At 41.0% G+C, this 27,271-nt stretch overlaps 1 long non-coding RNA gene across 6 annotated transcripts; it reads left to right on the plus strand.

The window, feature by feature from the left end:
• The first annotated feature begins 1,932 nt into the window (after positions 1–1,932).
• On the plus strand, positions 1,933–23,183 carry LOC114016098 (uncharacterized). 6 transcript variants are annotated; one of them, XR_008734478.1, is made up of 7 exons: positions 1,934–2,184; positions 13,607–13,775; positions 15,343–15,626; positions 16,172–16,325; positions 19,014–19,101; positions 21,562–21,755; positions 22,099–23,183. It is a non-coding gene; the product is annotated as an uncharacterized LOC114016098 (long non-coding RNA). The 6 variants fall into 6 exon arrangements; XR_008734476.1 differs by having other exon boundaries at positions 1,933–2,184; positions 15,343–16,325; XR_008734477.1 differs by having other exon boundaries at positions 1,933–2,184; positions 15,343–16,325; positions 21,618–21,755.
• Positions 23,184–27,271: the final 4,088 nt, after the last annotated feature.

A 27,271-nucleotide genomic window follows, 5' to 3' on the forward strand; every position in this document is an offset into this window, starting at 1 on the left:
AAAGGCAGACAGTCCTATGAGCTGTCAAGCAGAGAAAGTGTCCCCAGGAGATGACTGGCAGTTTAGCAGAGCAGACGAGACAGTATAAACGTAAAAATGGAGACAAAGAGAGCAGATGCAGGGAAGCCAGCTCATCATTTTTCTCTTGTGAAATATCTGTGCTCTAGTTCCAATTAGCTAGGAGAGGAGCAAATTGTCATTTCAATTCAGACTTCCAGGTTGGGGGAGAGAGCTGTGCCAAACATTAAGGAAGATTTCTTACAAAGAATATGAAAAAGGAAAAGAACATCTTTATGGCACACCTGCAGGTGATACATATTATCCTCTTAAGCCCTACCAACACTTTCATTCAAAGATAACAAATTACTGGTTGTGTCTGCATAGTGTCCACAGTTTTGGATTGGCCTTTAGCATTGCCTCTTGGCCCGGGGCTTCACCTTTATGCAAACTGTCTGAGCGACAGTATCATCAGGTGTGCTGGGAGACCGGCACCCCCAGCTCTCTTGCCCAAGGCTGGGGAGGTTTTGCTCTGGTCCTGCTTTCACTTGGCTCAATGGCCAACCTGCCTGTCATTGACAATGCCAAGGGATGAGCTTACACTGAGTGCGCGAGCTAATTGAAGTGCTAACTGTCCTCTGGTGCCTCTCCAGGATTCCACCATGAATGCTGAAAGAAAAAAAAATACCTGCTCATGGGCATGTGAATATATGAAAAAACTTGGCTAGCGATATCATTTTTAGTTACTTCTCCTATAATGTTACTGGTTAGCCTTACACACCATGTGCTGAATATCTGCTGACTTGTTCACAGCTTCAGAACTCCAGCCCTGGGCAGCCAGACACGTCCAAAGCTGATCTTAAAAACTAAGCTCCACATTATGCCTTCTATTTGTAAACTCACCCTTCTTGGGGAAGGTCTTTGTACGCACATAACCAGCAAAGCAGCACTGTCAGGCCACATCTTCACTAATTCTTCATGTCTCAGTCCAGTTTAATCCAATCTAACAGCTGCTTTATGGACAAAGGAGGCCCTTTTTATCTGTAGTTATCTTCACATTACCCGATAATATTGGCTGAGCACCTCTTTTATTCCTATCTTCAGAGGCTAGAGCCCATGTCCAAGATTTTGTCACTAAACGTAGGGGGCTTGATTCCAATATGTGATTCCGAACCTCCCTTGCATGCCCCGTCTGGGATAATTTCCAAGCTGCAGTGGTTCCAGGATTTGCCACGTGCAATGGCAAAAGAAATCTGCGTACAGAAAGCAGGCACTCCCAGGATCTCTCTGCTGCGGTAGTGACTGTGTATGTTGGAATGTGGGTATGCAGCCACGTACCCCATAATGGTAAAGTAACGAAAACAAAGTACAGAGTAAAGCCAGCTGGTATTTAATGATTTTTATGATGACTGTTTTGTACCCAGGTACACCAGGAGGCTGGTGATTGTTATAAATGCAGGAGAATGGAAATGTGAGGAAAGCACTAGAAGAAACAGCAAAACAGGGGTTAAAGCAATGACCTTTCTAATTGCTATAGAAGATGGAAACCAAACAACGTAAAGATAAGGTGACAGGATGATGAAGAACAGAACTGGAACCATAAAATAATGAGGCAAAATATCCTGGCCAACATCAATTTTGAAAGCACATAAAAGGGACATCCAGAATTAGCTTCCTGTCCTCACTCAAGAAGAACCCAGAAAACAAAGTGTGGATGTCAGCAGTGTCCCTCATCATCCACCACACACAAGTGATCCTGACCAGACTACTTGGGCACACACCCCCCAGTGCTTAGGAGTACATAAGAGTGAGACCAAGCAGGTCAAACCAACTGTCTGAGAGATCTGGCCAAATCTTTCCCCTTTTTATGGTTTTATATTTTTTTTATTGAATTTTGTTATACTGATTTCCTACAGCTGTGCTAATTCTGCCAGGTTCATCTTATATCAATTTCAGCTGAGTTAGGAAACATGCTTTCTTTTTTAATTGGTTCATTTGAGATCCTTCCATCAAGCCCAGTTCTTTAAAAGAGAGAAGGCTTTTGCATGTTTGAATCTCTTCATTGGGGGAGCAGGAGGTGCAAAGCTGTGAGGAGTGCTGAGCACAGACCTTCCTTAGGGAAAGTGGAGCATAAGCAGCAGAAAGGATTGTAACTGAGATTGCGTAAATCAGTTTAAATTTAATAAGGTAGGTTATTTTTAGTATCACAGATATTTGTTATCATTTGCAACCTATGATTTTTTGATTGGATTGATAGGAAAGCTTGAAATGGATTGTCTGTATTTTTACATGCTTTTAGAGAATTACAGAAGCCTTTTATGGATTAGTTTAGAAAAAAAAACTTAAGCCATATGCGTTCAGATGTTTATCTTCTCTGTACATTCAGTCATAATGCCCACTGTGAGTTCTGTTTTATAACTTCACTAATATGCTAGGATGGTATCATTTCCCTTGGTTTTCAGTGCTTCATTTTGAAACAACACTTGAACCTTTACTGAACTATTCCAAAAGTCAGAGCACCTAAATCCCACTATATATGAACTGATTTTATATCTCTATGAAATCTTTTAGATTGCGTAGTAAGCTTATGTTTATTCTTCACCATTCAATGCTTTTAAAAGTCTGATTAAAAAAAAGTGTGTCCCTGATGATTGCATTATACAATGTATATATTTAGTAAGAAACATTGGAGCATGCTTTTCAACAAGAAGAGAAAATTTGGGGTTTTTTCCCCGCTTTCTAATTTTTGGGTTAAAACTGTACAGGGGATTGAGAGGAAGAAGCTCATGTGACTGGGATTTAGAAGATGTTGTAAATTGGAAATCAGGTTTCTGATGATGAGGCATACAGAATAAAAGGCAGGTTTGTAGGGGAGAAGAAGAAGTCTTTGCAAATTGTTGTGTCAGCTGGGTAGAAATCTTGCTAGGAACTTTACTGCTAGATGATGCTTTTTGGAAGCTGAAAAGGAAAGGAATAGGGGGTTATTTACCCCAACTGAGAATATTTTACGATAGCTGCCAGTACAACAATGGATAGAAAAATAGACTGATCGGGGAACAAGGGACATATAATTGGCAAAAAATCGCTCTCTGGCAACCCATCTGGGGCAACTGATAGATTTAGGTAGCTGGTATTCAAGACTTTTGGAGTTTTACAGCTATTTGCATATCAAAAGTTGTAATTTTCCTTGAAAATGAATGGCAGTTTCTCTGACTGAGCCCACCTGATTTTTATTTTATCCAGTAAGACTCTTCAATCATTGGCCTTTTTTATTAACTCTTCTTTGGTGTTGGCTTTTCCCTAATTATAGCTACTACTTTGGAAAAAAGGCAAACCTGTTCCTCCATTTCTCTACCTCAGGTTTAAAACTTTGGCTGCTTGCTATCTTAATCCTTCCTGACTTTTAAAAATCTGTACTTTGTTGCATGATGACAGTTCAGCAAGCATTTCTGTGCAAGCTCAGGAGAAGGTGAATGTGTTAAATAACTCTTCTACTTCTTCTCGAGTAAGAGCTCCAGTAGCAGAGGTCTCCCAAAGAAGAGGTTCTGGTAAGCTTGGCTTTTAAGTAGGGTTTCTGTTAAACAATCCTTAATCTTCTTTATCCAGTCCTTTTTAAAATGGAGAAGATGTGGCTATAGGCCTAGCATAAGACTACTTTTCTCATTCAAATACAGTGTGGACTAACTAAAGGGACCATGTGCTGCTAACTGCTTCCTCAGAAGGAGCGATGTGGTCACCAAAGGGTCAGAGCTTTTCCTAGGGGATAGGTGGAGGTTATTGCATGACACAAGGCAGAACTTTCATCAGCAGTAGAAAGCTGATGTCTTTGGGTCATATGAAGTATGTGCAGATGAAGGATTCCTCAGATCATGGAAGACCTTGAAATGGTAGTTATTATTATTCAATAGCTACAGGTTTTAAGGAAGAAAATTATTTTCATTTACTTGGCTGGCTTCATAGAATCATACAATAGCCTGGGTTGGAAGAGACCTTTAAAGGTCATTTAGTCAAATCCTCCTGCAATGAGCAGGGACATCTTCAACTAGATGAGATTGCTCAGAGCCCTGTCCAGCTTGACCTTGACTATTTCCAGGGATGGGGCATCTGCCACCTCTTTGGGCAGCCTGTTCAAGTATTTCACCATCCTCATATTCTTAAATCTAGTCTGAATACATCCTCTTAAGTTTAAAACCATTACCCCTTGTCCTATTGCCACAGGTCCTACAGGCTTCTTGGGTAGAAGTTTAGAGGATGGTTCATTTTTTTACAAAATATAACTACATCTAAATCCCATTAGTTGAGTCTGTGGATATGCTATTTTGTGGCTGATTCAGCCTTTCTACCTCTGCAAGAATAATCTCTAGAAAGTGGAGAAAGAACCCATGTCACTTTTCAGATGCTGAAAATCTATTTATTTATTTATTACCTTGATGAAGCAACTAGGATACCAGAGTCTCTGATAAATTTCTTGCTCATCTTACGGTGTTTGAATGTGTGTTTTTCCCCTCAACTGCACACAAGCTGGTCTTGTGAGGTTACTAAATTATTTTTTCAGGAAACAGCAATATTCTTTACAGTTGTCATGTTCATACATATGGATAAACTGACTAGCTAATCTACTCTTTGTCAATTAAACTGAGTGGAAGGGGTAGGAATGGGAAAGAGGATCAGCAGTAACCCAAAAAGAGAAATTAGAGTAGGTCATTTTCAATAGAGCATACTTTATGGGAGCTTGGTTGCTCAAGATTTTTCCTGCACTGAGCTGCATTTGAAATTAAGGTCTTCTCATTTTGGTCAAACAGGATTTACCTACTGAGCAATGGGAGGACTCTGTCCCTCAAGTGTGCTTAATTACATATATCAGGTGATGTATGTATGTGCACCAGCAGCTGATGGTCTTAACCTTATAGAACATACTAATTAATATCCTTTTTCCTCTTGTCTTTGGCAAGTAAATTGCTAGCATCGTTTTCACAGATTATGGAAAAAAAAACCCTGCAAATAGAACATCTGCTTTTGATTAAACACATGCAGAGATATTTCAACACATGCCCATTAATCAGATTTAAACTTTGCTTTTCACTTGTTTTAGTTAGTCAAACAATTGTAATAAAGATCTACTTTTTCTTCTACACAGCAGCGGTTAAAAATTCACAGGAATTTACAGGACCTGGAAACATTAAGACTTTTTTCCCCTATATATTCCCTCACTTGTACAATTCATTTCTGTCTAATTTTCAAAATGGGTGACCAGCTACTCGAGATAACACAGCTAAGGCCGAATGCCTCTAAACCCAACAGCTCCGGAGGTTCATCACTGCGGGCATTATCAAGCTCATTGAGGGAAGAGTGACTTGCTGCCTGCAGATCTGGGAGCCTTGGGAAGACTCAATGAGGGAAGAGCTGAGAGAAGGTTTTTCTGTCTCCAGCTTTTCTGAGTTTGGTCAGGATTAGCTGAAGAGTCAAAGCTGACTATGCCTTAAATGTGAAAGTGGTAGAACGTCCTAAAACGTAGGGTCAAAATGTGCTAATTAGGTAACAATTAATTTTGAGTGACCTCTAGTGGCGCTTTCCCACAGTTTATCTTCAAACAGCTGGGATGCCTAATAGGGACTGAAGTTCAGGCTCTGTATTTTAATAGTGCCACACGCACACACACTCCAGCAACAGGGCGCATAGTCTGCGATGAAATGGGGAGCCCACATTGTGGGTTTGCTTTTCTAAGAAAAGTTCTGATAACTTGGTAAAGAAAATCAGTGCTCTTTATGTATATGGTCTTGCTACAATAATTTATTATTACACCAGGTAGGGCACTACGCTAGAACCCAGTCCACAATACAAGTTTTCATTGCATGAATAAGGATGAGCATGCCTGTGCAGCAATAGAAGGTATGATTTTTTTCAAGATGCTGGCACGCTCTTATTACTTTAACCACACCTGTATGGGCAATAAGATCTGTGATGATGGTTAAATCTATCTCATGTGGTATTCCTACCTACAGCAGCTATAGCAAAGCTGGGGTTGCAGTCATAGCTGTGGACATGCACAGAATGCAGCTGTGCAGGTTGCAAGTTAAAGATCAGAAGAGAGCAGTGCATAGCAAAAAGTGAAGGATTTGCCATCTTAGAATGAGGCCTTTAGCTCTGGCAGTTATTTGGTATTTCAGGTGATGTAAAACTATTTTGATTATCCTGGCATTTGAGAATGCACCATCTATCACTGGGTCAGCTGTGAGTGCTTTGCAGCGACTGCATTACCACATTGCCTGTCCCAGGGGGACAGAGGACAGTTGTTAGCTAAGTGGCCGTCATGTACACAGAGATCTGTACAAGTATCGGTGGCTCCATTTCTTTGCAGATGTCTGTCTCAGCACTCCCACACACCTGGGATTTTTCCATTGACATGTGTGCAACCCAGATGCCTCATTCCAAGAACATAGCCAGTACCCAGAGAAGTACTAGAATAAGACCAGGTGTCCTGATTAAAAGGGTCAAGTCACATTCTCCAAGTGAGATGCACGTGTACATGTTAATAGTCATACATCTCAAAGTGACGTTGGGAGAGGCTACAGGCAGACAGGCTGCTCCTGCAGCCACCCCTGCTCTCCCATGGGGTTGCCTAAAATTGCCTTACAGGCCAGCAGCTTCCTGGCAGACAAACCTGCTCCCCAAAGAAAAGATAGATAAACATTAAATCACAGGAAGGTCAAAGTATTTGCTCAAGGTAATACTGTGTAATGATGGAGACGATGGGAGCAATCTGATGCTCAGGCTCCTTGTGTGGCAGGATCTAATTGCAGGAGATGAGGCTTTATGATAAGTGCAAGTTTCAGTTAAATGAGGCAAATATTATTTTTTTCAAATGCTCCAGAACACCAGTTAAGTAATACATTAATCCCTTTAACTTCTCCTAAGTTCTTAACCTTGGGGTGAATTTTGGAGCATATCCCAAGCAGAAATGCTCCGTGTTTGTTCTGCAAAAGTAAGGGGCAGTAGTGCATGCCTCACGTGGGCTGAGAATTCAAAAGCAACAGGCAAGTAATCATATACTGTAAAAATTTACTGACTTCACAATTACAATCCCACAACCCCATGAAAAGTCAGTGAAATATATATGAGTGAGTTCTGATGTAGGGATTTGCAAACTGAATGTGCACAGATATTGATGCTGGCCTCAAAACGCATAAATATTCAAATGCCTTCCTCAAAAGGTGCCAGACCTGTATGATGACACATGCCCTGTCATTAAGCTGTTAATTTTTATGAATGGCCTTGAATTACTGTGGTACATAGAAAAGTCGCTTTTTATTTGCATTCTCTATATGCAGCAGCTTTTGATCAAGTTTTTTGATCAAATTGTAGCTGACTGACAGTTTCCTGCACTAAAAAGATTTAAGTCCAAGGACACTGATAGAATGTATGACATAATTATTTTGCCTAATGGAAAAACATTCATTTTGGTAGCAGTCTTAAATTACTGCTGCCTTAAAGGCAAATGCTTTAGAACATTAAGGATTTGAAAACTGGCTGATTAGTGGTGTAAATCTTGAGCAGGGAGGGCAAGGAAAGCTTATATTTGGTCCATTATTTAATTCATCATTGAAGAATTTGCAAGTGTTTAATCCTCTCGTTATTTATTGGGGGCTGTTTTCATGCATACATGTCCTTCTTGTCTTAAGGGATGAATTTATTTGTTGCTCACTTAGTTAAAAATCTTTTACTACTTTTATTTTTTCAGTAACAGATATGCAATAGTACTCTATGGACGATGTAGTAAGTTTTACTGAATACCAAAAAATTGGTATTTTTAATATTGTCAAGGTGAAAGTATTTCTATAATTTGTCTCTGTAAGGTAAAAGGTCACAGTAATTTAGTTTAAAAATGTTTATTAATCCTCAGTTATTTCCTAATAATAGTAATGTTTGATTTTAGTATCAGTGGGAGTTTGCTGTTATTAACTGACTTGGCCCTAGGACAAAGTTGTGATCTTTTCAGAACTCTCAAGAGAAAAAAAAATCTCTGTAGCTTTATGGCAATATAAAAGCAAGTAATTTGATCTCTTCCTCTAGAATCTTACCACTCTGAAAAGACTTTTAAATCTATTTTACTTATAGTCAATGATTAACTTTGGTGTGGCACATGTGAGTTTGTACTTGATCAGTTCTGTGGGGATCTGTTCCTTTTTTGCTCTCCATACCAGAAAAGGAGAAATACTGTTAAACACAGGAGATGATGGAACCTTTGAATGAAATTTCATTTTTCAGAGCAAGGCAGGGCACCTCTGAGAGCCAGACTTGCCTTTCAAAGGAGAGTAAATTGCTATGTGGTAGTACCAGCTACAGGCAGAAATAGGCATAAGGAACCTGGACGATGGTTTAGTTTTTAAAAAAAAAGAGACAAAATAAGTAGGAAAGAATCATTCAGATTTCCAGGTTGTAGAAAGCTTCTACAAACTTATGGAAATACAGAAAATGTAGAGCTCCTGCGGGCTAGTACAGCCTTTGCAGTGTGATAGACCTGCCTTTCAAGGAACAAATGAGACTTAGAAGAAGCAACAATCCCATGGATTTTCCTAACGACTATGTGCCACTGTGATCCAGAGTGACTGGTCCACCAGGTGCTGGGGGATGAGCTCTGCGAGCAGGCTGTCAGCCCTCCTGCCTGCGAAATCCATCCTCCAGACATAAAGCTGATTAAGGGTGGCTGTGGGGTTTGGGCATCCCTTGAAACAAGTCTTCCTTATCAGGGTAAATCAGAAGTGACTGCACAGGAGTCGTATTGGAAGTTATATTATAGCACAGTGAAAATGTTGGGTGTTTTAGTGATTCTACCCTAATCTGCTGCTTTGGTAGTGTAGAGGTGAACAAGGAATCCGGCAATACACCGAGGGGGTGAAAAGCTATTCTCGCACATAAGTGTGCTTTTTTAGTGTTTTTAGGGGGAGGATGTAACCTGAATTTGTTGGTTTTGCTTGGGTTAGGATTTACACTTGCAGTGGTATGGCAGGCTCAGCTGCAGCTCTGGTTTGTATTAGGATCCAAGATGATAGCTTTCCAGTAAATAAAGTGCTGCTTTGAAGTTGCTTCTTCACAAAGATTTCCACTGTCTTCTGCATCTGTTTTGTGGCGATTTTTTTTTTGTTCATCAGAAAAATAGTAATGACAGGATTTTTTTAAAAAAAGTTCATAGATTAAAAAAAGCTATGTATGACAGACTTTCCAGATAAATGAAAAAAGAGAAAGATTTCAAAATCTTCTTATTCTTGAATAGTATTTTCTGCAGCTGTATGCATAGGAGTTTTTGCTTACCAGTAAACATCAAGTGTAAAGATTTATGCTGCAGATGCAATGCTCGAAGTCTCAGGCTTTCCACAAGGCAGCGAGATGGATTCTGAAGTCCTTACAAAGCCTCTGCAAAACACCGTGTCTACCACAAATTCCTGAATAGAACAATTTAAGTCGCATCTCAGAAACCAGCTAGAAACTCTGAATTTTTGGCATGCTTTAAATGATTGTGCTTGTTGTTATAGTAATTCTATGAAAAAGACCCTCAGAAATCAATTTGTTGTTTGTATCAAATTCCCCAAACTGGAAAGAAGCTGCTGGATGTTGGGTAGATGAAGGAACTGCCACTAGAGAAGCTGTTGAGCTCAATTTAAGGCCACAAAATGTGGCAGAGTTTTAAAATCAATGGGCTTGATTGCATTGTGTCTGGAGGGTGGAGGGCAGTCAGGATGGTAATGGCACAGCTCGGATGATCTCAAAGGTTATCCCACGGCATTTCTTTCATTAACTGGGATGCACTAAACCCGGTAAGGGCAGGACCACTGCCTGTATTTATTGCAAGATATATGGAGAGGAGGCTCGTGTTGCCTGCAGGTGTGAGCTGTTAAACCAGAAAAAGCAGACAAAACTTCAAGCTAGGTTGGAAAGTAACATTATAAATGCCAATGGGAAAAGAAAGAGTCAAAGTTGAATTTACCAAGCTGAAAACAGTGCTGAAGGAAAAGTGGTAAGAACGTTTACATTTGTTAAAGGTATAATTGTATGGAACACAGGCAAAGAAATGGTGGGAAAGCAATAGCAAGGGTTGGAAGAGTGGGAATGATTGTACATGTGGAAGCCAGGGCAAGCTGCATTCAGTGTGCCCATCAAAAATCCCCAGACCACAGGATTTACTTATAAAACTGGCAGGGGGAATGGAGCTTTCCAAAGTGCACTTGGCCAAAGTCTGGAAGCAACGGAGGAATTGGAATTTTTAAAAAATACTAATTCTGACTGAACTCACACATACGTGCTTATTGAAGTATGAAAGATTACCCTGGGAGGGAGCCAGTTACCTGCAGGATTTCAAAGAAGAATGCATTGAGTCCTGCAGAGAATAAATAGTATTTTCTGGGTTTAGGATGACATACTAATACCTGGGAGGAATTCAGACAAGTATTTACAAAACCTTGAGGAATTCCAACACATTACAAAGCTATGCTTTAAAGTGAACAAAAATAAGATAGTAGGGGTGGGGTGGTTTTTTGTCTCCCTAAAACCAAGTTTCTTGCCTAAGTTTCAGGAATGTAAAGGCTTTTATAGAGTACGCATAAGCTCCTCGATGTTGATGTTTCAGCGCCACTTCTGTTGGTTTTATCCATGTTAAATGTTTCTTATGGAAGTTCCAAGTTATCATTGTTAATTAGGTTGATGTCTTTCCTGATATGGGAAACACAAAATAGGTGTGACTGGAGCTCTAAAATAAGAATTTTGAAGGAAGACAACAAAAAAAATCCAATAGCCCTAACCTATTGGCATCCTTTAATTTCAGGTTATCCAGGATATTAACTGATGTTATGTTAAACTTAAACTGTAATTTTCTGAAGGAAAAAAGGCTGTTGCTTCATAAGACTGTAGGAGCAAAAAGTTCCTAGTCATTTGTCTTAAGATAACTATCAAAACCTGACACTACATCTAAATTTTTGAGAGATTTGCAGTCTCATTTAGCAATTAATAAATTCTATGAGCATCTATTTTAAAAAAAAATACTCTTGATGCCAACAGTAAACCATAGATAAAAGAGGGGTGACTAATTTACATATTTTTGGAGGGAGGCAGTTTTAGGGACTCAATCTCTTTATCAGTGGCTTACTCTTTTAAAATTCCTTGTAGACTGTCAGAAATGTGTCAGTCACATCTCTCATTCCCGTCACCAACAAATTCAGCTGGAGACAAAGGGGGGTGGTGAGAAAAGTAGTTTTCTGAAAAAGTCTGACTTTCTCTGTGTGCTTGGAACAGCCACACCACGGGAGTCATTGGAACTCCAGTGTTTCACAGGGCGGTGTTACCTGGCCAGGAGAGGCTGTTTTCCAGAAGGGATTTTAGTGGCAGCACCAAGGAGCTTATGAAACTCTTTACTAGCAGAATTATACAAATAAAAAAGGGTAGTAAGAAGTTACTCTTGGTGACAAGCTTCAACCAAGGCATCTGAGCCCTCTGCAGGAGCAAGGGGAGGTGTTTCTGCCAGTGCCTTTGGACTGTACGTCTTCTGCGTGGTTGCTTGGGCTTACACCGCACTGCTCGACCAGCAGTGTTTGTGGCAGAGGACTTTCCTGAAAAATCTCTGCAAGGCTGTCCTGGGGTACATGGTGGCCCCAAGGACACTTGCATGCACTTCTGCCTTGACCCCATCTGAGACCAGCCGGAGCGATGCTTTTTGGTTGTGTCCATTTGCTCCCCAGACTCTAGAGAAATGAGGTCCCGCATATTTTAGCACAAACATGTGGCCTGTGAGTTCAACTTAGAAACAGGGAGGAAAAGAAAACATTATTGTCCTAGTTAATTGCTTCTTTGTGAAAGAATACACTTCAAAGACACTTTAGTCTCAAGTGCATCTTAGCAGAGAAAAACCCATATTACCGATTTTAAAACCCCCTATTTCCAACATCACAGATGAATGAATTCTATATAACAGAATATTCTCCACCGAGCATCTCCACATGCAAAAGTGGAATGTGAAATTAGTTTGGGGTTTGGTTGCATTTTTTTGTTTTGTTTTTTTTAAAGTACTGTTTTAATGAGGTGTTTAGTTTAGCACATTTGGCTCCTCCAAATTACCTCAAGGGAATTCATATGTTAACGAACTACACAGCTGTTGTTTGTGAAACCAGCCTAGCACAAGCAGAGCATGTTGTGCAAAGATTTAAATGCTCTGTTGGAGAGGTCACTGCACTCCTTTGTCTGCTGTCAGTTATTAATAATGAGCCTACTACTTAATTTTAAACATCAAGTTATTTTTTTTCAGTGTCAGATATGTTCCAGATTGTCTTGGTTTGGTATTGAATGCCTGAGTCGAGATAGGAAAGTTGCAATCAAAGGATGACCTGATTTTATGCAACTGATGAAACATTTCAGGGTGGGGAAGACTGGTACTGAGGTTTTGGGCTTTGGTAGTGGCCTGGAGAGGCTGTATTGAGCAGAGATAACGTTTGCAATGATAATTGTTTTATAAACATGCCCTGATATGCTTCAAAAGCTTTAATTCTGAATTTCTTAAATTAGGCAGGCTTTGCTCCTGGCAAGCAATAAACTGTTTTCATTTTAGAGATGTCACTTTACATTTAAGGAAATTAATAACTGGGAAAGAAAAAAAAAATCTTGTTTGGTAAATAAGGGCAAATAATCTGTTTATTTCAATTCATGTATCCATTTAAAATCAACACAAGTCCTCGTTGAACAAAACCTTGATTTTTAAGGGCCAGAGTGACAGAATTTACATGCTAAACCAGGAAACCCAGTTCCTACCACCTCATGGGGAGCAGGATTGGCTGAGCGATGCGCTGGCAATGCTTTGCTGTTCCTGCAGCCTGCCTGGCTGCTGTGGCTGCATCACAGCACTGGAAAACTCTGTGGGCAGCAAGTTGTCCAGAAGAGATGGGCTAGGGACTGCTGCTTTGCAGGCCATGCTCACTCAGCAGGTCTCATAACATTCTGGCCTGTAGATCATTTAATCATTTCAATATTTGTGTTTGATTTCTGTCATGTGATTTATTAGTGAAAATAAGTTCCATGATTAATCATTAACATCAGAGCAACCTCTGCTGGCTGGAGACAGAGCTCTTTTCTTAGTGGCATAGCATGTTAAAGGATTTGATTTTGTTGTATTTGCTGCTCAATCCAGGCTTTTTTGTTTCCTCCCTCTCTCAAAGGCATTAGTATTTAAGTATAAGAAATGATATTTTGCCTAAAACTTAGGTATAATATAAAATAGATGTACAGCTGGAGCTTTCCCAGTTTTAAGCACTCCATATTGGCAGTGTAGTACTGAGAACAGCGGCTTCTGTCAAAGCACATGCAAACACGGGGTGACTTTCTTGAACACAAAGCAAGAATTTCATCTAGGCCTCCATGATACAGTTCCAAAAACAAAATTAAGCTCAGACTGGAGAATAAAGCCTGTCCCTTGCTGAAGACGGAGAGGTTACCAAGTGTTGTCAAGGGTTCTTTCGTAAATCAAGTTTTCAGAAGGATTTGGTGTTCCTAGAAGAGCCCTTCTAAAGAGAAAACCATGTAAGGGAAAAGACAATAATGTTTTAGCAATGCTCTTGTATTGCTGGTTTTACAGGTGGAAAACTGAGGCACAGAGCATCACTGAGACACGGCTTTCCCAGGTTATTGAGCTTGGAAATAACACTGGGGGTCAGTGCAAGCTCACAGCCATTCAGAGCACAGTCATCTTTTCAGATTATGGGACACTTTCCGTCCTACACCAATGCAACCAGCTGAGAAGGATGGTAAGGATGACAGTTAATGTCACCTACGGTGTCTGCTCACCAAACAGTCATCTGTCCTCGAGGAGTGGGCTAAAAGCAGTCATTTGTTAAACAGAGACTACTGAAAGCCATCCATGCTCCATCTTTTAGTTAAGCAGATGAGCTGGGTGCAAACAGACGAACTGGATTGCTAAAATTATATTAATCCTTTCCAGTTGGCAAACCTCATTTCTGAATGTTCACTGAATGGGGATGTATGTAAAGTCATGGTGGATTTTTTGCTTTATTTTTTATTGCTAAGTCTGGATAGTGGAAGTATACTAAATGCAGTATGCAGGCTGTTATTTAGGCATCATGAGTACTCAGTGCAAAGATATTTGTAATATAGTGAATGAGAGGCTGTTCCCTTGCCCAGCATGGAACTAGAATGGCTGCCAATCGGGAATGAAGTCACCTTTCATTTCAGGCTCTGCTTTCCTGTGGATCTGGATTTGCCACATATGTTCCCTAGGAAATGGTTAAGAAACCCAACATTAACACCCTCTTCCCCATAGTTCAGCTCAGCCACTTGTGCTCAGCTGATGAGAAACCTCCTCCTCCACAGGGGGCAGGGCAGCTCTTGTCCCCACTGTGACTTTGCTATCTCCTAGGAAGTGACAGGCCTTTCCACAGGGACCTAGGATTGGTAATGGGTCAGCAGAAACCACTAATGATTTCAGGACCTTCAAAGATTTCACCTTGTTCACTTACAGATTCCCTGAACTATACATAAACAAAAATTAGAGGTTCCTGAGCAGATGGGTGGCTGGCAGACAGATACTGGGGGTTCACCAATATTCCTAAAAGTAGAAACTCCTAGCCAAGAGAAGAATTTCCTTTAAATATCTGAGTAACAAAATTAGAGGGCCTTTTAACAAATCATTAGTTTTCTATATATTTCTACTGACAAAGCTAGCAAAAAAGCTAGTGATACCTGAAGGTATAACAAGCCCTGTAGAAAGGAACTTTGTCAAGTCCTTCAGAAGAGAACATACCTAGTGGTAATGGTGCAGAGTCATCCCACTTGTGGCCGTTTCACATGGCAGCTAGCATACATAAACATTGTCCCATTGATACGATGAAGCACTGACTTTCTGAGATGGTTGTTAGATCCTTGTATTTAAATACTAATAGCTCACTGATGCATCACCACTGACGCAGGGTGTCATTTCTGATAAAAACCCAGTGCTTTTCCTGTATCAAAATGCACTTATTGTGCAGTAATTTAATGACATAGCTCTTCCTTTTTATGAGCTCTGAAAATATCTCATTAAGAGTTTCACAAATTACCACAATAACTTATGCTGACACGCTCATTTGTTCTCATCTCTGAATAAATCTGGTTGACAACTTTAATAGAATAAAGCAGGGATTTCCCAGACTGTGATTCAGCCTTGAGCTTCACTTAGACACCTCGATGTTATCCTAAGCTTGAATGTTTGATTAAGCCAAGGTGTGAGATGCCACTTCAGACAAGCTCAGATGAGAGCTGCGCATGCTGTACGGCGCTAGCGTGAGAAAACTGGAAATGTTTTTTCTTTCCTTTCAGATCTACTATTTCAGCACTCTTCACCATCTGGTGAAACACTTCACAGAAGAAAACGGTCTTGCGATGTCTAATTTTGCCATGTTTTTGGAACATTATTTTAATGATCTTTGTGTCATTTAAGTATGATTACTTGTCCTCCAAGGCTTTTCCTGTTTATACTTAAATAGTATTGGAGTATAGCCAAGCACACTTTAAAGGGAATGGTACAAAATACTACATTTTTATCATAGAAGCTTAAAAGCAACATTTACAATTAGGGGACATAGCTGGCATTTTGCATTCTGGTAGGTTTTTTGTTTTGATCTTATTGTAGTAGTAGATAAATAAAATTAATTAAGCAAGCATAATTACCAGTTAAATTTTACAAAATACTGAAGAAATGGAGGGCCTAATTCAAAGGGGTGGTAATGGTGTAAATAATTAAGTCAAATTGTTTTCATTTTCATGCTGCATATTGTTTCCTTCAGCCTGTAATGGTACGAGGCAAAGTATTAGCAGTGCTAGAACTAGACAAATAATAGATAAATTTATTCATAAACACTTTGTGGATTGTAATTAGAAGTTCACTGCAGCAGCTTTCACTGGTCTTTATTTTATTCTCTAGTTTCTGTAAATATTTGCTAGAGTGAATTTTTGCTTTGAAGAATGTAGACAGAAGCAGAATACTCCAGGAGAGTGTTGCAAAATTGTCTCTGCTTCTCAGCCCCAAGGGCAGCCAGGTGCCTGCAGTCGACCCGCTGGGGGCTGTGGGTTGCAGGGCATTTCTGAGCCCCTGTGGGATGAGTTTCCCTTCTTTCATTGCTTAATTCCTGAAATAGAACTTTTCCAGCCAGGAGATAGAAATTACCTGGCAGGGACTGCCAATAAACCCACCGGACCTCAGGGCTCTGATGGTGATTTCTGCTAGAAGATGGAGCCTGGCAAAAGAAACGATTGTGCAGGGTAAACGCAGCACTGAACGCGGGGGAATGTGATCGCTTCAGGTCGGTGCCGGTGTACTTTTCCTCAGTGAACTCGTGTCGGTGCGGAGCTGCAGTAACAGGGGGAAGGGGGGACTGAGGGGATCCGTCGGGGGCTGGCACTTGCCGTGGCAGTGGCAGGGCTCTGAACGCCGGGTCACGGTACTGAAAGGAGCATTCGCTGCAAACACATCGGCAGCTCCTGGGCTGAAACCTGTCTGGGTAACTCCCTCTCAGCTTCTTTTGAGCACAGTAAAGATTTATTAATGTTTATAGTTTTGAAAATTCAGGCGCACAGAGGCAGGTGAAATCCCTTGAATAGATCTGCTGTCCAGCATGTTCTAAATGCATTCACACCTAATGAAATCAGTGATAGCATTAGGATTACCTGTACCCCCTCAGGTTAGGGGGACCTTATGCTACCCTGATGTGTCCACCTAGATCCTACTAGTGCTATTAAGCCACAGTGAGCAGCAGAAGGGATAGTAGTGCCGCCTACGGCCCTCGCCCGCAGGCAGCCTGCACGTGCTGCCACCATCTCCTCAGCGTGGCGCGGGGCACTAGGCCGTGCGAACCATTCACCTAAAAGCTCTGCATGGGGGTGGGAGCAATGGTGTCCTGGGGTCTGCTTCTTCACTGCCTGTTCTTCCAGCAGCCCAAGGGAGAGCTGCAAAATAACGCCGTGCTTGCGCTCACCTCGCTGCAGTGGAGCACAGCTTCTGCATAGCACTACTGGCCTCTGCTGCCAGCCTGGGAGAGGCAGTGAGGAGAGAGACTGTACGGGGACTTACCACGTTCCTGCTTCTCCAGAGGGCCTCCTGATCCCCGCATGTGAGCTGGATGAAAAGCAATCTTTCATCTTTACCTTATTTTCATGCTTACAAATAAAGGTCAAGGCTCCCGTGCTGTAGTCAGCGCTGTATGAGCTTTAAACAACCACCCTGGAATGTGATTGTAATTAGTTTCCTTTCAATCTTGATGTGAACAGTGATCTTAAAATGCCAGGACTGTAGCAGTGCATATGATTAACAAGCACACAGAAAGGCAGTCTATGGAAAAATATGGATAGAAACGAACAAAATGCAAATGTTGCGCTGCTTTAAATTTTATTATCCTCCCAGCTCTTCATAAAATACTGTAGACATCGTTTGATTATATTTTTAGTCTAGGGAATTAATTTTTAACTAGGGAACTCGTTTCTGTCTTATGATTACTCTTCTCTGCAATGGCCTGTAGGTCTGAACTAAAAAATCACAGTTTTAATTGAGCTAATGATGCCCAGAACTCAAATTAATCTCACTTATGTGTGTGTCATGCCATGCAATATGTGCTATAGCTGCAGGCAACGTGTGCATCTTTTCATATCAATGATTTCTCCAGCAGAATGAGGGTGTAAATCCTGGCGAGGGGTAAGTCTGGGATCTACTATTGTCAGCGCCTGGGAGACTCCTTGGAGGTAGCGGATGTCTGTGCGTCCAGCGGAGGGGAAGGAAAAACGACAAAACCAGTGGTATTTCATGATTGCTTCTCTGATTTCACCCCAGTTCTTTCAAGGGCATGACTGTGACTTGCGGAAGAGCCCGGGAGATGGTGAAGATGAGGGCCGAGCGGTGTGCTCTGGCCACGTCTGCTCACAGCCCCTGCTCCAGCTCCCATCTGCACCCAGGGAGGAGCAGGGACTGCTCCCAGGGAGACAGCCATTCCCTCACCCGCTGAGAAAGGGCAGCGGGGCTGTTCCTCCGCTTGTAGTGGAAGAAATGGGGAGAAAGAAAGGAGAAATTGCATGGGGACTGTTTTGCTTGTGAAAGTACCAGGCTGTATTTTCTGTCTGGGAAAACAATGTAGGGTTGTGGGTTTTTTTCCAACTGCTGAGAAAATTTGGGGTATTAATCAGAGTACAGACCTTTAAAAAAATATTCAAAGAATAGAACTAGAAGGCCATGGTAGAGGCACAGAGGGTTTGTTTCTATCCTGAGATAAAACAGAGAAGAGTATACAATGGAGGAATGTGGTTTTAACACTCTGCAGGCTGGCTGGTCCTGCAGCACCCTGACCACAGCATGCACAGGTGCCTTAACCCTGATGTTATTTCCTGAGGAAAAACTGCACACCCATACCTACCCAAACAGTATTTATTCTCTTCTCCAAATAATATGAACTTAGAAGTCACTGTTTTAGAACAGCATCACACCTTGATACAGCTGAGACAGTCCCTTTACTGACAGTATGTGGTACCCACTATCCAGAGAGCATGGTTCTCCATCCCACCACCATGAGCTTTCACCCTCCATGCTGAAATCCACCTTAAACGGACTGATGAAAATCCAATTGTTTGTTGTCAAAAAGTTTTGGTTCTGTGATGAAAGGTGTGACCTTTCTTGCCAGCAAGAGTCTTTTTTGATTGATTAGCAAACATGAAGTAAAACGCGGGAGCACACCAGTGTTAACTTGGTACTGCCACAGGCTCTGTGAATCAAATTTTTGCTTTATTTTGAACATCCTGTTAATGAGAAAAATATTCTAATCAAAGAAATGTTTCTTTCAATTCTCTCCAGAGTGTTATTTGCAGCTTCTGTATAGCATGCTCAATTATGTCTGTTTTATTCCTAAATTAAGAAAAAAAAGCTTCAGAAAATTAGGTAAGCCTCTTAGCAACTGTTAAGAAACATCCAGTATTAATTATTTAATCACTTTTTTATTGTTTTTCATCAGGTAGAAAGAGAATAGCACACTTGCTCAAAGGATTTCTTTTCACAAAACACCTTCACCCACCAGACCAAGCTCTCAAAGCAAGCACAAGGTACGACGCCTTTGCCTAGGCAGGTAGGCAGAAACCTTTTCTTAAAAGCCACTGGACATGCTGGTGTGACCGAGAGCAAGAAGCATTATTGGTGTGACCGAGAGCAAGAAGCACTTCAGTGGCCAGCTGGTAAAGGATGGCATCCAGACTGAGCATAAGGGATGTACAAATGATGCAGAGGCAGCAGCAGTGGGGGTTGCTCAGTGCTTAGCAGCTTCTCAGGTGGGCGTCGCCTCTTTAGGTATTGGGCCTCGGGGCCTTTTTTGGTTTTGTTTGACCAGGAGCAGCTACCTACCTTTTGGATGAGGATTCATTCAGCTCAGCTCTCCTAGGCTGCTGGGAGAAGCCTCTCAGCCTGCTATCACATTGTATTTCAGGGAACCCAGCTGTGCTGGGGCTTCCCGCCCCCCCCCCCCCCCCGGCCCCGGAGCTCCTGCCCTGCATCCCTGCGGAGGCACCAGCCCACGCTTGGCTTACGGACAGACAAGGCAGCAGGAAGTGCTGATTGCTGATGCAAGATCCCAGCCCATCACATCTTCAGGAGACTGCCCGAGGCAAGAAGGTTCCTGAGGTTTCCTGAGAAGAGTGAACAACATCAGCACAAAATGCAGTGATACCAGCTGCTCACAGAGCAAGCATTGGCAGGGGATTCACAGAGCGGTGTAGGGGCTCACGCAAAACAGTCCTCTTTTCCCAAACTACCCATGAGCCAGGCCGAATTAATTCCTCAAGTATAATACATTTTAGCAGTATTGGATAAGATGGCACAGACCGAAGTAAACTTACAGTTAGCGTTGTTCTTTTTTTCTTCTTTTGCAATTACACCTCTGTTCCTGAGCTCCTTCGGGCAGTGTGCTGATACCTGTGTGAACACTCCAGGAGGTTGCGTGCATCTCTGCTGTGACATGGGCACATGTTATTTCTTAGGTGCATCTTCCAGTCATCAGTGTTACTGCTAGCATTTATTGCTGCTTTTATAAAGTGCATCTGGACAAAGGTTGCAAACTGCTGATCGAGACTGAACAGCAAATGGCTGAATGCAAATAGTCTTGAAAATTCCCTTTGCAAGGGGTGAGAAGGCAAAGGACCGTGCATCATGAATTGCTGCCATAATACAAACTCACATTTTGACATCTATAGCTTTCATTTGAGAGTCCTGCACGTTGTTGCTTGTCTTGCTCTTTTCTCTATAGTTGCATCTACACACTCACCACTACAGCTCTTTGAGATCTTTGGTGTGCTACACAATCACTTGGCAGCTTGGCCTGTCTCTGGCTCTACCACCAGAACAGGGATAATCTTCAAGTCCACCTGTAAATTGTTCATGTTTCAACAGCCAGGCTTTATACCACTTTATACCTTCACTAGCATCGCTGAAGCCCTCTGACATCTGCAACGAGGTTCTCTCATCCTCATTTCTGCTAGGACAGATAGTGCCAAAACCCATCGTGGTTCTGTAGCTGTGCAGGCACTGCCCTGCGGGTTGGAAGTCACCATCTAGATCAGGACTGACGATTATAAAAATCCTTGTATGGCAAGGCCTGCATCACGGCTGCCTGGCTTATATTTGATTACTTGATTTACTTATCTTCATGAACATGCACTTCTTTCCTAAACTTTTTTTAGAAGTATTACCATGAAATAGTTCCTCCAAGAGCAATAAAGAAGTCTCAATATTTTTAAGTCCATCAAAAAAGACTTTGCTACAGTATTAAATACAGGTGCCTTCAGGGATAATCTTTTTCTTACCTAAAACAGACCCTGTCTATACATAAAAACAGAGTTCTGACTTTTTTTTTTGGTGTAATTCACAATTTTGCTCACACCAGAACTGTTACAGTGATTCCATCAGCTGTCATTTAACAGCACATCTCTACCCAGTATACCAAGACGTGCTAAGTCCCTCACGTGAAAGTCACGAGTTATGTCAAAATAAATGACAACCAACTGGTCAAACTACTTACAGCAGGAAAGAAAATACTGAGAAAGAGCAGCTGAGGACAGCAGTAACCACCGGCAGGATGAGGACCAGGTGTATGGCAAGAAACTTTCAGATTTACATTGGATGCTGTTCCTTAGTGAGTTCACATCCATCTGTCAGCTTCACTTGGGACCACGCTCCCTGATTCAAACTGATAGCAAGTATCTGAGTCAAATAAGTGAGTATTTTTGCTAAATGTTGTCTGTCACATCATGTTACTCCACTTCGGTTTTTTCACCATATGTACTAACATGATGTGGTGTAACATAGCAGCATGCAGCATAAATGATTTAATGTGATATGACAGAAAAATATTGCTGCATCTTTTGGAATAAACACCTGCTTTTAGCAGTTATTTTATCTGCTGGAAGCAGTTTCTTAAAACACATAACCTGGGTCCTCGTAAAGTATATTGCACTTTGGTGTTTGTGTATCTTTAAAACACTCCATAATGTGTACTTTGTTTTCTTTTATTCCAGAAGCCATGTTCCCTTACAGGGTTGGGTTTTTTTTTTTGTGCTTTTCTTTTCAATAGAAGGAAAAAATTGTCTTACAAAAACTGAGGGGAAAGGAACTAACCTTAACCATGAATGGAGGAGACCTATGGAAAAAGTTCTTACTATGGAATGAAAATACTGACTCCGTTAAGAGAGAAGAATGTATTTACCCAAAGGTAATGATAATAATATTAACAAATTTTAGACTTTTTCTTTTTTCCTCCAGAAACTTCAGCAGGATGCTGTAAGTGAAAACTGGGTAAAAATAACCTCTCCTTGGGAAATACAGACACAGATAAGGCAAACATTTAACTGTTTATTTTGTATTTGCATGTGTAGGTTTTATGAACAGGAGCACTTTCAATAAGAAAAGCCAAGGTTTGAGTGAACTCTCTGAGAATTTTGTTTTATTATCCCTGACCTGATGGACAGAAATATTAGCAGTGGGAAATAAAGCTGCTGGTTTAGTCAATTAAAAAATAGTTGTTTATTCACGTTGAATATATTCTTTCCTTACAGAAATCCTTCCATTTGTGTGTGAATCCGTGAAATCTAATTAAATTGGCACCCATAACTCTGTACTTCTCATTTGGAGGACCTTCATCTCCAGCTGGAAGAGCTTCATCCTCCAGGTTATCGTTACAGAAGAGGAAAGGGGAACAAAATGCAAGTGACTTTCAGCTAATCAGATTGTGCAGTTCAAAACAGAGATGCATTTCAGAAACAAATACATAAATTCAGTTCACCACAGTCTTTTCAAAATGAATAAAACCGTTCCCATGAAGTCAGGCATGTGGTTTCTGCAAGCTGGAGCTCGCAGAGACATTTGGCATGTTCTTTGTATAGCTGGCACCTTTTGAAGAAAAGCCTACAACTGTCACTGGGTACCTATAAGATTTCCACCAGCTGTCCTGCTTGCCACTTGCCCAGGAAAAGATGCCACTTTGATACATGGCATGCAAGCATAATGCTAAATTTCAAAGAGGAACCACAAACACGGGGCCAGGGTTGTGGCTGGAGAGGAGGAAAGGGCCTTTGGTGCTGCAGGGGCGTGGGAAATGGGCTGCTGATTTCTCAGAAGCTGTCACCCAGACAGCAGCATGGTGGCCATGGGGATCCCTGGGGTCCTCCCCTGGTCCCCGGGCAGCAGCCAGCCCCAGCGGTGTGGTGCTCCTCATCAGGAAGGGGAGCTCCATGGGGCTGCAGAGAGCACAGAGAGCCAAATCCTGCAGTTTTTCTCAATGCAAAGCACCTTTTGACCTCCAGTAAAAATTAAGCACTTGGAGGGATTGGGCAAAACAAATTTTAATTTATAATAAAAGTGAGAACACAGGACACCACTGCCTGTATTTTTACAAAGGCCCCAAAAAGCTCACTTGCTACATGAGCCCAGCAAGTTGGCAATGTATTTTAATGTATTTATTTCATTATGCATTCATTCTTTCATTCATTCATCTATTCAGTCATTCATTCAGACACTTGTTCATTCATCCCTGTCCTTTTGCAGGAAGAGAACATAAGCCAGCAGTGGCATACTTCTTCACTGTCCTGATTTACAGCGACGTCTCTGAGTTTGTATCAATAAATCTCTTTGGCCCTCCTCAGTCCAGCGTTATCCCTCATTAGTGACTGGGATTTAAAAAAAGGATTAAAAATAATATCAGATTATAGATAGATACGTGTATTGGTTGCAGTGGTTTGATTAAAGTGCTGGGTTGTTGGTGGTGTTTTTTCTTTAAGACCTTGTAAATATTTTCACAAATAATCCCTGACTTTTTATTAAATAATATTATTTATTTCTATTTATATTTACATAAATTTTATTTATATACAAAATTAAAATATTTTATATATATATTGCTATCGGTACTGAATTATAAGGTTCCCATTGCCCTTCCAGTGCCGGCCCAGCAGCTGCCGATGTAGAGGGGAGCTCCAGTAAGCCTGGCTATCGCTGCTGCCTTTGTTACCTCTGGGAGACCTTTTGGTGTTTTCTGGCCCAGGGAAATAATTATTTTAAAATAACCTTTCTGGAGGGGCCAGCCCTGCTCTGGGTGCTAGCAGGTAGCCGACTGTATGGGTTGTGTCTAGAATTGCTTCACCATCACTGGGCATCTCAGCCCAGATGTACATTTTATCTGCTGCTGAGTATGCCCTAAACATGGGATTATTTTCTCTGAAGAGGACTGAAACGAAGGGGAACTACTCTTTGAGTTGGGATTACTTACAGTCTAATAACTGCTGGAACAATTTTTCTCCCATATCACTGAAATACCCTTAATTAATCTTGCAGACAACTTGCAACATAATTGTGTCCCTAAACTGTTAACCTTGAAAAATATTTGACAGTGTACTAACATCTCAGAAACTAGCTATCACAGGGAATATAATACATCCATAAATATCCTAGTTTCCCTCAGAAGTCCCAGAATAATTGTTGTCGGTCTGCTTTTTTTCCCCCTTAGTTTTCTTTTTGACCTGGTGGCAGGAGATGCTGGAGAGAAAAGAAGGCATGTTAAAAAAAAAAAAAAAAAAAAAAAAAAAGCAGTTTGGAACAAAAGGTAGTTATATATAACAATATTTTTTATTAAAAGGAGATGTCCCTTGCATTTCTCACTCATTTGCATGCCTTCAGGGCACCAGAGGACAGACACACTGGACGGCACAACCTGCCATCTGCAATCGGGTCAGAACTAGTCCCTGGTAAACAAAAAAAGCCAACACTGCAGTTCACACAGTGCAGAGCCATAGCTGGCCTATAGTCGCAACTGCTTCTTCTTAAATAAACAGCTCCTATTTAAAAAGAATTATGATGCCACATAGGTTGACAACGTGCTTAAATGCCATGTTCGCTTTGGCTGAGAAAATGAGGAACTTAAAATACATGCCTTCCTCTGACACCAGTGACCTTATTAAAGTCATGGAAATCCTGAATAATGGAACAACTTTAATTGAAGTTATTAAAATTTCTTCTATTGGTTAGTCCTTACAAGCTCAGAAGCTCTGTTATATTTAACTGTCTGGCATCGACTGCTGTTGATAACAGAGACAGTCCTCTTCCAGGCCTGTCTGTTGTTCTTACTATGCTGCCGTTAGAAATCATCAGGCAAAAATAATCATAAGCTTAAAAAAGCTAAAGCAGGCAGGCTGTTTCAGATTATTTCAGTGTGTGCATTTGCCGCAACAACCGAATGTTCCTGTTAAAATCATAGTCTGACTTTCCTCCTGAAAATCAGGTTAGAAACAAAAGACTGAGACAAAGACAAACCCAGGGAGAGAATTTAGAGATGGGTTCAAATGTGCATTGGAAATTGAGGAAACGCTGTGGTTTAAGGCCTTCGTTTTTCAAGAATAATTGTTTTCCTAAATGTATGTATTCTTTATGTATTTCCGTATCAGGGATTAACTATGTAGCTTAGTAGAAAACAGAAAAGGAGATAATTATTTTACAATTTAATTTAGAGGAATATGAAGGCTGAGGATCAGTAGGGAAAGCAAGCACAGCTGCACTTCTTATAATTTTCCCATTAGAATACACTAATTTCCACACTGCTGCTCCCTTATTTTCCATGTGTTTGTAGGTATTATTCTCACATTTGGATCCAGCAGCCCAGAAAGCTTGAAAAGCATTGAGTTTGGTTTTCACTAAAGGAACACTTTCTCACTTAGTCCAGACATGCCTTCAGCTTTTGTTTGCTAATCTTCATACAAACCAGGAAAACCGTGCTGCGAAAATGACATTTTTACACGCTTGTGAACTTGCAATGTGTATTCCAAAAAAGAAACTTGACAGATCATGCGCTTGTAAAACTTGCCCATCCTCGAGGTGCTTCACGGTCTAGCCCATGTTTTGCCTTGTATCAAATCTTCAGCGTAGGGGACAGTTGTCACCTCTACTGGGCAAAAAGCTGGAGCTCAGAGGGGCTGGCGGTGTTTCAGGTGGCTCAAGGAGGTGTGTGACACCGCAGTGACATGAACCTGCACCTGCAAAATCTGGAAACCCCAACTGCCACTGCATCCTCCTTTGCGGGTGGCTTTTCCTCCCGGTCACGACTACCGCCTCATCAATCCCCTTGATGCAGTTTTTCAAGGCAGCAAAACAGCCAAAACTTTTAAATGGCTTAAACTTTTAAGCTATCCAACATGTTAACGCATTTGCTGGGAAAACACCAGGGCTGTTGTGTATACATTTCCTCACCCACGGTATTACATTTTGAAAAGCTGGATTTCCTCTTTGAGGGAAAGATTTATCCAACTCGCTCCTTTTCACATACTGGAAGTCTTAAAAGGAGGTTTTTTACCTCTCAGTAAACATAGCAGATGACTACAAATTTTTTTTTTTAAAAAAGCTTTTCAAATATTTGAATTAACATTGACAGAACACATTTGGTCTGGACATACTTTAAGGTTATAATCTGAGAAAGCTTGCAAAAGGGGGTTTTATGAAATCTTTCTACAAAGTCAGACATTTCTATGATAAGTACCTCACTCTTCGATATGACCACCTGTTCAGTGACAACTATGGCATCCAGTTGTGATATCCAGTGATATCTTCTCCAGATATTATCACTTTGACCTAAAATAAAATCAGGTGACCTGAACGCATCCATTCGTTGCTTGACTAGCAGTTATCTAATATAAGCTCAGAGGTCACTAGCTGTTCATCCAGGCTTTTGCTAGGTATTTTCAAGCACATTTTTAAAGCACAAGATCTCTTTCCAAAGATTAGCAACCCCTCCACAACCTGTTATGGGTTATTTTTAACTTATTTAAATTGGCTAGCTCTAACGGCAGCAGTTTCACCACCAGCACAATGCCAATTATATCAATGTATTTACACCAGCCATACCTTTACCCCAGTGATATGTTAGTCTGTATTACCAGCTCCTTTGTTAGAGATTTATTTTTTTGCACAGCATTCTGTTTGTCCTGCGTATGCCACAGCTGCCTATTGAAGCAGCACAGCAAAAGCTTCAGGGATTTCCCAACAATAAAGTTGAAATCTCTTTCCTGGTTAGTATTCAACAACACTATAACATTTAGCAGACATTTTCTCTTCTCCCAGCTTTCAATAGGCCACATTTATCAGCATGGAGTAGCAATCAACATGTATTTGCTCATGTATTTATATAAGTCAGCTGTATGCTTCCTCATTATTTGCAATTCTTCCTTTAAAAAAAATTTGCTTTCTTTTTCTTCAGCAAGGAAATTCTGGGTATATATTACGTGTATATGGTTATGTGTGAAAAGTACTTTTTTGGCGTACAGTAAATATATCAGTATTATTACAGGTATTTCATTAACAGCTAACTGAATTACTTATGTAAGCCTTTATTTCATCCCCAGTTGATGTTGGCATTATAGTATTAGGTAAGTTGATTTTTTTTTTAAAAAAAGAATTGTTATTTATTGTTACTTGTATCTCCGTGCTTAAAATGCCAGTTTCCTACTGGAAGGTAAATTTTAATACTTCTGGAGTCTTGAGAAAGAGAAATTCATATATTCTGCACCCCCCTGAATGTGACCTAAGACAGCTGTCCTACAGGTAATTAAGCTGTGAACACACAGCATGGCTTTTCTGAGAAGTGTCAGGAATGACCACTCGTATTCATTGAACAGAAAAACATCCATGGTCTATTCTGGATGGCCAAAGACATTCAGCTTCAGAGCTGAGAGAGCTTCTACATTTTGT

This window comes from Falco cherrug, chromosome 11 (assembly GCF_023634085.1).
Source record: "Falco cherrug isolate bFalChe1 chromosome 11, bFalChe1.pri, whole genome shotgun sequence".
Lineage (NCBI taxonomy): Eukaryota > Metazoa > Chordata > Aves > Falconiformes > Falconidae > Falco > Falco cherrug.